Consider the following 11,690-nt stretch of genomic DNA (forward strand, 5'->3'; position numbering starts at 1 on the left):
ACGTTTTGTTCACTTATTCATGGCTATTTGAAGATGCAAAGCCATGTTTAGGGGATGCCTTAAACCCGTAGAGGTTGCAGACTAAGTGGAATGTCAATCTATAATTCTGTCTCCAGACTGCGCTCAAAGATAATGCTTGGTGGTGGCGATTATCTAATTGCTAATGTGCAATGTGTGGCCCTTAATAATTAACAAGGCAAGGGTTCAGCCAGCTGCAGTGACATCAGCAGTGATTAGCAGAAGTATGAGGATGGGAGTCAAAGTGCTGCTGTTTCAGAGCACCATAAATTATAATCAGCTGAATTTATTCCATTAGACCAAAGTGCAGCAAACCCCTGCCTAATGCCGTGGAAACAAAGCGCTCAGACTTGACCTTACAGTAAGATATTAACAAGTCTATCAAAGGCAAAGCTATTTTTATGATGGACTTCCCCCCCTGTCTCTTGTTAGAGCATGTCCCACCTTCAGACCGGCACCCACAGCTATAAAGACTGCATTACTTTCAGTCTTTAATGTCACTCATCTCCTCTTTCATGTATGTGTCAGACGGTGGCTGATAATCAAACATTGTGTACTTTCAAGTCTGTACTTTCAAGTAGGAGTATGAACCACACCAGACTCACAAATGAACACAAACTAGACAGTTTAGTGGATGTTTTATGGCTGTGCAAGGGGTCTGTGGTGTGAATTCGGTCTTTGACCAACTGTTTGCAGCACTGTGGTCAGTGTTAAACATGCTAGCATGCATGCAGAAACAACGTTAGCAGGCTAGCATGGTCCACCACCTTTTGCTTATGAATATTAAACGCAATGCATAAAATATGAGGATAAAATATACAACGCAATAAAAATAAAAGCAGAAAGGGTCACAGCTGTTAAGGTAATTTGCTCGGGACATCATCCTGGAAACATGAGTATACAGTTTGTGCCCACTGATGGAGTAGAAGTTGAAATATATATGTAGAGAGAGAGAGAAAGTCAACAGGATTCATCTTCTAAGAATGATTAATGTGTGTACAGCATTTAAGGCCATTTATCCAGTCAACCAACCAATTAAATGAAGACAATGAAAACAGAAAATACATAAAAGAAAGAGAGCGAGAGAGGAAAAAAAAGATATGTAACTAGCAGTGAATTAGATCTGATTGTAACCCTGGGAAACTATGGGCTGACTTATTGACACAAACAATGATAAATGACTCATGGGCTTCATCTTTTGGCGCCTGATAGGTAATAACCACTTTGCTGCCTGCACTCTGTCTTTAAGTATTTCAGTGCTTCACAGAATGATGAATTTCTCGCTATGTGTTTTAACCTCGCACGACTGTCGCAGACAAACTGACACGGAGGCGAACGAGAAACACCATTTTCTCCTTCACAACGTCGCCCTTGAACCAGACATGTAAGCCACAAACTGCTCCTCAGAGGCCGCCATTGGAGAACTGTGGTTTGTGCAGCTTCAGAGAGGAAATGTGTGAACGTGGAGGGCGGCGTTTAAAGCTTGTCAGCGGAAAATGAGGCTTCACTTTTCTCATCTCAGCCGCTCTTTGTTGTTATCAGGATTTATTGCTTTGTGTGTCTCCCTAAAAATCAATATAGGATTCATTCTTTTGTCTTTCATCCTTTTATAAAGTCATGTTTCTCCACTGTATTTACACACATACATGTCATTAGCTCTATCAGAGTTAAAACATCATCGGCAACAGACGGCAGCAGCAACTTTCACTTTCATATCCTCTAAAACATCTGAACGGTTACTGAATAAAGTAAGATTAGATTAGATTAGATTAGATTATACTTTATTTATCCCACAACGGGGAAATTCACCCGTTACAGCAGCAGAAAGTGTAATATACACCACGGAATTTGAAAAAAAAGTAAGGCAGAAACACAATAACAAGGAAAAATTCAACAATCAACAAAGGAATAAGACACAAATATACAAATAGTACTGGTTATAAAAAGTAGATTTTGTACATTCATAGTTCCCAGAGGATGTATCCCAATAAATCTGTTGCTACCCTGATCTCACCTCTTCACATCTATGAGCTTTATATTTGTGTATTTTAGTTAAATATCACAGCAACTATTGCATGGGCCAAATAAAATTTAGTACAACTATTCATGGTTCCCAGAAGATGAATCCTACTGTCTTTGGTGATCCTTTGACTTTTTTTCAAGCGCCATCTGTGGTTTAAAATGTGAACTTATCAAATAAAATGTCTCAACACATGCTGAAAGAATTAACATTTCATTTTATATAAACATGCATAGTCCCCAGAGGATGTATAGTTTTGTTGATACCCCGATCTCACCTCTTTGCATCTATGAGCTTTATATTTGTGTATTTTAGTTAAATATCACAACAAGTACTGCATGGGCCAAATACATTTTAGTTCAACTGTTCATGGTTTCCAGAGGATCAATCGTACTGTCTGTCTTTGGTGATTGCTTGACTTTTCCTTAAGCACTATGCACAGTTTAAAACTTCAACATATCCAATAAAATGTCTCAACACATGTTGAAAGAATTAACATTACATTTTATATAGACATTCATAGTCCCCAGAGGATGTATCCCAATAGTTTTGTTGCTACCCCGATCTCACCTCTTTGCATCTATGAGCTTTATATTTGTGTATTTTACTTAAATATCACAACAACTGTTGCAGGGGCCAAATGCATTTTAGCACAACTGTTCATGGTTTCCAGAGGATGAATCATACTGTCTGTCTTTAGCGACCCCCTTAACTATATCTCAAGCACCACAAGCGGTTTAAAACACCAACATATCCAATGAAATGTCTCAACACATGTTGAAAGAATGCACACTATATTTTGTACAGACCTTCATGGTTTCCAGAGGATGTATCCTATTAACATTGAGGTTATTCAGATCGGTGGTTCTAGCATCATTGCGGGGTCTTAATTTTCCAGTTCTTTGGTTTAAGTGCTAATACCTTGGATGGATGGATTGATGGGTGGATTGCTACTATGATGGTACGTAGGGGCATTCTTTGTCTCCACAAGATGACTATTGAATTATCTGCTTAAATCTTAAAATTCTTTCTTCCAGAGTAACATTTTCTTCCCATTCCCTTTTTATTTATTGCTAATTATCAAATGTTACTACGCATGCTACTACACTATACATAAAGGGTGATTGAAGTAAACATTGCCTGCTAAACATTAGCATTTTTGTCATAAGCATGCTTTTATTCATACTTTAGGCTCTCATTGTCATACTTAAACTAATGTTTCAAAGTTATTTTCACATTTAAAATGTTTAAAACTATTTTGCTTTACTTAATTCCCCCTTGGGGAGTGCTAAAAACCATCAAAACTATTAAACAGAATTAAAAATGATCTGGTGAATCTTGACTTGCTTAAATAGTAGTTATTATTCATTGAAAACAATGTAATGTTGTTGCTAACAGGGGCTGTTCAAACACTTACAAAGCTGCTAGTGTGGCTGCAGACTTTTAGTTTTGTCCTCTGTTCAATTGAAACGTAAATTTCATCACCAACAAGCACAATACAAATAAAATGCACCATGTGGATGAATAGCTGCTGCACAGTAAGGATTTGTAATGGGGAAAATGCACTGGCACTGCACTTATAAAAAAAATAAATAAAAAAAAATGGACATCTTGCTTGAATGACAGCTGATCAAATCTATGTTTAGCTATCACAACACAGATGGGGATTTGCAAACATTTCAAATGTCGAAGGCCACGGAGGAGCTGACCTCCGGGTTTGAATGCCCACAGATTCATTGTGATGCTAATCCAGTTTTATCCAGTCGGACCCTAAAATAAACCCAGCGCTCCGAAGAATGAGAGGTAATCCCCATCACCGAGCCTCCTGTTCTGAGCCGGGATGTTATGTCACTGCAAGTTAAAACCGTCATTAAATGAGAGCGCAGGAAAATATGAGCAGGTACGGCTGATATCATAAAGGGATTTCCAGAGTTGATTTGAAATGTTTTTTTGGGGACATATAAACAGAATGACTGTTGTTGTACACAAACGCACAGGAAGTGGAATTAATCTACAATACGCACAAAAGAAAGAATGACGCAGAGGATCAACCTCTTTTTTCTTGTGTGTGCAGTTTAAAGGACTGTTTCATCATAAAAAGACCATAGATAGAGGTTTATGTCTTTTGTACTTTCCCCTGAGGGACATCAACTGTGATTCACATTATGTCAGTCATATCTGCATTAAAATCAGCTGAAAGAAGTGATTTCTCTGTTTCTCTGTGATTTTTTAGTCAGTTTTCATCTCTAAAGCTAGCCAACAAGCATTATATATTTTGTTTGTTTAATGTGTAATGGGAAAGAAAATTTATCGTCTTGATCTCTGAATAAACCATAATTTGTTTCTTTTTGTGTTTTGGAGCGTTAGACACGTCCGAAGGCCAATTTGAGTACCTATTCGCAGAGCTAGGCTGGCTGTGTCCCCCCGTGCTTTCAGTCTTTCTGCTAAGCTAACTGGCTGCTGGCTATAGCTTCTCAAAAAGGTAGCAATGTATTTCTTATATTTGTCCATTAAAATGAGGCTACAGCCAGCATAGGGTTATCTTAGCTTAGCATAAAGACTTTCCCCTATAAGCAAGCACTGCTAAAGTTTGCTAATTAGCATATATTTTGCTCAAAGCTTGTTTTTTCTGATTCTTTCAGTCCTTGTGCTAAGCTAACAGGGTGCTTGCTTTAGTAAAATTGAGAATATGTTTTGTAGTATGTGTAAAAATGAAAATGTCTGCCTGACCACTGACTAAAAACTGTTTTTGCACTTAAATATGTTAGCTAGTTTTAAGTTGTGTCAATATGGGGAAACACCTAGAGCTAGCTGTTTCCCCCCTGCTTTCAGTCTTTCTGCTAAGCTAATTGGCTGACTTTAGCTTCATACTTAGCATGCACACCCTCAAAAAGGTAGCAGTGTATCTTATATTATATTTGCCCATTAAAAACAAGGTTGCAGCCAGCACAGTGTCATCTTATCTTAGCATAAAGACTTTCACCTATAAGCAAGCACTGCTAAAACTGTTTTTGCACTTAAAAATGTTAGTATGGCAATAAGATCTCCAGGATCTCCAGTATGGAGATCTTGTTGCTTTTGCACAGAGCTTTTGCTAGGCTAGCTGTGCACCCCCTGCTTTCAGTCTTTATGCTAAGCTAACTAGTGCAAGCAGTAGCTTCATACTTCATACTTGTACTTGGTTGCCAAATATCTATTTGCATGAAAGTCATTCCCTTAAACATGATCTGCAACATACAGATTATTCTTTTTTTTTTTTTAAATTGCCACCATTGCATGCAGTATACGGCAACAACATCCAAAGTACAACATGTCCCTTGGCAAACAAGTTTTTAAATCAGGATTACCGCTGTTCAAATTCTCTGCACATGCATGTCATATACTATACATTCACGAACGTATACGTTGATGGAATTTGCTCGAATTTGCTCTAAGGAGCTTTGAACCCAAAATGCCTAAAAGCCCAGATGGCAACTTGATGAAGTGGAGAAATTGGGGCCGTGATCTCTGTAGTATGTGGGACTGCAGCGAAGCAGCTTGAGCTCGTCACATGTGTGGTTCAACATGCTAAACACAGATACAATCCTCTTAGGCTCAGGTCCAAACTCGACGTACATCTGCAGTGATCTAATGAAATGTGTGTTTGCCTTTAATGCTCTCAACGTAAAGCGAAGGAGGGATGACCGGCGCGGTGGCGATGCAAGGATTACAAGATGCCTTCATTTGGGCCAAGAGGAAGGACAGCCACTGGGCGCAGAACAAAGGAGATTGACACTAGTGTGACTGCAACCTCTGGTCGAATAATTCAGTTTAATGTAGCTGTCAGCTCTGCTCTCTTGGCTTTTAATCAGAGGTCAGACACGTGGCCTCGGGGCTTTCATGTAATTGCTCTGCTTTTCTAGATTGGACAATAGCATCAAATCTATAAATTTGATCAAATCCTCGGCGATTAACTAAATGAGCTCTGTTGTTAATCTACGAAACAGGGATCCATTAGAGGAGATCAGTCACCACGCTGATAGGTTATAAACCACTCAGTATGTTGGTACGTATACGGGAGGCCGCTGACACACGGCCAGTGCGCCACATTACATAATTCCCCATTTTCTACGCTTCCATTTTAGCGATCGCCGCGTTCATTGTTGAGCCCACACGTGTCGGGAGATGATCTCGCTGATTAATGGTCACGGCGCGGCGGGATCATTTCCCACGATCCTTTATGTTGAATATGCGACCACAATATCCTGCACATAACGAGCTGCAAATGGCTGCGTGGGGGGAAGTGATACCACCACAAAGGCTGCACCATTTTAACCCCTTTCTGATAAACGGAACGTACACTCACTTGCCAGTTCATTAGGTACACTAATTCGTTTTCACAAATGCATTCTAATTAAACAGTCCTGCGCTAAATCTTAGCTTTGTGAAGGCATTCAGCATTTGCATGAACTAACAGAGGGCTGTTGTTTCATCTGTGTTTTCATACTGGAGGCTGTGGTTTGGGTCATGTTGCATCCAGTTTAACAGCACAGGAAACTACATCCTCCGCAGTGGTCGTGCAGTTGAATTACCACCTTACTTATACAGTTTCAAAGTTACAACAGTCATGAGGTTTAGATTTAGTGCAGGACTGTTAATAAACTGGCAAGTGAGTGCATTTACTACATTTTAACCCTCAGTCAATGGCAACATGACGCCATTACTGGTCAGGTATTGCACAGAAAGTGTTCATCGGCCTCCAGATGATAAATCTCATCAATTTGACATACACCGATCAGCCACAACATTATGACCACCGCCAGGAGAAGTGAATAGCATTGACCATCTTGTGACAATTCAAAGTTCTGCTGGCATTCATTCATTTTAGACCTGGCATACGCTGGTGTAGACGTGTGGATGGACATGTAGCACCCACCTAGACCAGACTAGACACCCTCCCACCCCATAGCAATGACACTCCTTGCACCCCAGCAGGATGCAGCCTGACACAGGCACACACACAAAAACGCTTTAGGAACAACTCAAAAAAACTTGAAGAACAGCACAAGGTGTTGACCTGGCCTCCAAATTCACTAGATCCCAAACTGATCAAGCATCTGTGGGATGATCCACAGAGGCCCCTCCTCTCAAAGCCCACATTATGTTGCCAGACACCACAGGACACCCTCAGAAGGCCCATGTCCATTCTCTGACGAGTCACAACTGTTTTGGAGGCACAGTTGGTCATAATGTTATGCATGATCGGTGTATTGCTGTAAGGCTGAAAACAGAAGCGCCAAAAAACTGTGGTTCCTCCATTGCCCACTTCAGGTTAGCTCTAACATCGTCTCTATCCTAATTTCTCCTTTCATGACATCTGTACGGGGTTGGATTTTTATATAACTCACCTGTTTAGATTCTATTTATGCTTTAAGTCATGCATGATTAAGGGGCGCGGTAATTTTGACTGACAGGTGGGTTTCCAGCGGTCTGCCTTGTCATCAGCGTGCACTTCAACTCAGTCAAGATGTCAGCGCCCTGAGGCACCACGCTGAGCTTCAAAACTTCAGTTCATAATTAAATACCTGCAAAACTAACGACATTCCCCCCCAGCCTCGGCTGTACTTTTATTATGAATTAGCATACAACAATTGTACTTTGTAGTCTCCCGGCGTGTCTGGTTTCGTCTAAGTAGGTTTGTTTTACAATAATAGGCTTCTAAAAGGAGTTACGTATTAACGGTATTAACACGTTAAACGGGTTGAGACATAAAATAACATCAACTCGTCCAAAACGCATTTCATAACCAGGTTTTAATTAGGTCAGTAATACATTAATCTCATTAACAAGATAATGCTTCGAGAGTTATTCAAATCTGGAGGCTTGTCCTCTGCAGTGCTGCTGTACTGTGCTGCTTGGATGCAGCAGACTGTAGCATATGCAGCATTAATCAATGTTTGCTGTAGTGTGCAGGATTCTGTGCATTGTCCACTGTTTAAAGTTTGTTAAGTGCAAAAGCTCTACGATCGGCTTCACGTTCAACTTTTTTTGTGCATGCATTTAGTTTTTCTCCTTCATGGTGCAAACTCTGATCGTTGACTTCCGACAAACTAAAATTAAAATTTTAAAGGATGCTCTTTTCGAAACCGTCATGCTTCGTTCACACACCACACACGAGGAGCTTTCTCTGCACATGGAATAATCAGACAGAGCATGAAATGACCCGTTTTTACATTACAGATGCAACAGAGGAGAGGAATGTGGTGTGGAGAGGGCTGACAGGGCCGTGGCAGATGATTTAGATACATGTTCACACAGCGCCGAGAGCAGAGCCAATTCAAATATAGCACAGAGTCTCGGGAGAAAAAAGTTTCCTTGAAAAAAAAAAAAAAGCAAAAAAAAACAAACATGATTAATGGCAGTCCAGCGTGTTTCAGTGAGGCTGCATGGCGTGACTAATGCAAACAGGTTTTCTTAGGCAACACAGTAACCTTTGCTCAACTGGCACAGGCAGAAATCACATTTTTATTCTGGCTCCCACTTGACCTCATGAAGTGGCTGCTCTGTCCTCACATTGCTCTCAGAAAATATTTTCAGAGGCGCATTTTCTGCAGAATCCAGTCGTGCGGTCGTGACGTTACATGAAACAGAAACTAATAAAGCGCTAATTTCATTTATCTGAACAGAAACCAGACTTTAGGTCATTGCATCAGCAGCACGGAGCTGGCTGTGTAAATTTGAGGCAGCTCTTTGAGCAAACAGTGATATAACACTGTACAAATACCGCGAGTAACACAATGTGCAGCAACTCCATGACAGTTCTGAGAACTGTTGGCTAATTTTGGTTCACATGTACTGAGGCAGCTCCCTGTTGAACTGCAGCCTCGCCGAGAATGTATGCTTTCCTCTGTAGGAAGTATTACCGAGTAAATCACCACACAGTTAGGACATTGTTTACACGTTGTAGTTTGGATTTAGTCTGGAGTCTACAGGCGTATTAGCAGCTTATGCTATGCTAACACAGCATACTGCGGTCAGTTCAGTGGTTTTGCAGTGACTAAATCATAATACACGATTGTACTTGCTTGCTTTGTGAGTCTTGAGCTAAATGCTAACAGGCTAGCATAAGTAACAGATGTACTCAGCCCTTCTGCAATTTTAACCCAGTGGTCACTCACAGTATTGCAACCGTGATTAAAAAATAAATCCAGTGTGCCCCAAAAAGACTTTTTCCCATTTGACCAACATTTCGAAAGAGACATCTATAAAACTGTTGCCAGGACTGTTTTAATATTTGTGAAAGTTTCCCAGCCGCTTAAAAAACAAAAGCCAGCTAATGAGCATGTGCAGGGGGCTCTTGCACACTCACGTGAGTGGGCGCCATCTTGGAGTATTCTCCTGCATTCACCATCTCAAGCTGCATTTCTACCGAAAGAACAGAAGTACAAGACCTTCGTGGGTGGAGTTTACATCGTTGAACATTTATGAGTGGTTGGTTTCGAGGACTTGCTAACGTTTCTACCTGCCGCTGCTGCTCATCTCTTCTCCAATGACCCCATTTCCAAAGCAATAAATCACAATTTCCTTCTTTTATTCTGTGGTTGTGGCATTGCTACTGCTTTATATTGTGTCACTATTGTTGAATAGTCTTCTGCATCATCTCCACCTACTGGCCTGGAGCAGATTGCTGCAAAAATGATGTGTAAAAACAATTTCATACTTCAGTTAACTAAATTGCTGAGTCCGCTGTGGAAAATCAGACAATCATTGGTCTGAAATTTTATTTTAGTTTGCAGGATTAAGGTTAGCGTGTGAACATGCTAAGGATAGTGATGAATCAACCAGTTGGTTGACCAATGGCCAGTGTTGGACTTTCGATCGGCTGTTCAACTTAGAGAACCAGCGTACGAGAAGAGAAACGGAAGTGATGAAAGTAAGAAATAAACAATCATCTCGCCTATCCTCCTAGCCTCCCAGCTAGCTCTTCCTGTTTGCCCTTTTGAATGTCAAATACAGACTACTGCCACCTGCTGGTACGGAGAGTTATAACCTTTCACACAAATGCAGAACAATGTACAAGCTAGCTGTTAGCTTTAGTCTTTGTGGTGCTTTCAGGCGCAACTTTTTTGGTGCAGACACAGGCTACGTTACAGTCAGACTTAATTGCCAGTGGTTATTTGGGGTTTCAAGGCCTTAATATTTTGCAACAGACTCCAAAGTGATTAATGAGTTCAATGTTTCCCCTGATGACAGCACAAAGCCCCCAACTTCCAAACCTACAATTTTGGTCTGGAGTCTCTCCATTGAAAACTGATCACGCAATACTGCAAAGATCTGCAGAGCCAGCCAATCAGGCGGACAGAAGGGTAACAGCGACGTCATCTGAGCGTCATGGAGTTGAATTTGTTTACAACTAAATTGCTCTGATTGGTTGTTGGACTATAAAATTGCGTGCAAAGGTATTTTCGTTTTCTGTATCAGCTGAAACACGTCCCGTAATGAAATCCGAATGACATGTCACCCCGACTCCTATTCTAAAAAAGATCTGGTAAGACACCAGGAATTAAAAAGTTAACTTGTTGACAAGGTACTATCATGGTGCAACAGTTATGAAGATGTTCCTGCTTGTATTAACCCCCATTACCAACATCAGAGCCACAAGCACGACTTGAAATCATTAGAAAACTGAAACGTCTGCCAGAAACCATCTATTTCAAGAAGTTACCCCCTCAGAAAACATGTCTAATCTTATCAAGGCTGTTATCCGTCCTCCTGACAACAGGAAGAGTCAGGGTTCATGGGAAATATTGTCCAGATTCCGACAAACACAAGAGCTAAGGTTCCTAAACAGTGAGGGTAGGATCACTGGAAAGATTTAAGAGGACGCTTGACTTGTGGAGGCCTTATTTAGAGACGTCTCAGGATGAAATTAGATCTTAGCGGCAGGCACTGACAGAAATCCAGGTCAGAAGTTATTTCTAAATGTTGAACTTAATACGGAAAACTCCCAGCTTTGTGCCAGCCGACATCTCATCATTCCTCTTTGCATTCCTCATTGTCATATTCAAACACACTGTTCCAACATCCGAAACCTTCGACAGCTGACGGCGTCCGGCTTCTCAGAAGGCACAGAGCTTGACCCCCTCCTCCCCCGCCCCACCCCCCCATCCCCGGACAACCGTCACGAATACTCGGAAAACCCCACCAACAATCGAGCCGTCTCTCGGGGGAGTCAGAAACAAGGGGCCAAAGTGTGCCCGTCGAAGTGGGCTGCAGAGCAAACAGTGGCAGGGGGGGGGGCAAGAGGGCACGCCGAAAATCATGAGGTCTGATCACTCGGTCACCTGCCTGCTGTCGAAACACCGAAATGACCTCCTCTTGCTGCGGCAGGAAGTAGGACACGAGGATCAGAGGCATCAAACCAAATTAAGCCTCATTAAGAGTTGGCAGGTCTTCAAAACGCTAAAAATTCTGCACCCGTTAAGAGGCGGCGAGTGAAAAAAATAAGACTCAATCTGCAGCTCAGACATTTTAAAAGTGGATTTGATGACATCAGGTTAAAAAGATATTGATTTAAAAAAAAAAAAAAAAAAAAAAAAACTTGTGTGGCTCCAAAGGGCTCGGGTTGCAAAAGAGAAAAGATAACGATGGTTTTAAGCTAAACTTTGGAACC

The sequence above is a fragment of the Chelon labrosus genome (assembly GCF_963514085.1).
Source record: "Chelon labrosus genome assembly, chromosome: 22".
NCBI lineage: Eukaryota > Metazoa > Chordata > Actinopteri > Mugiliformes > Mugilidae > Chelon > Chelon labrosus.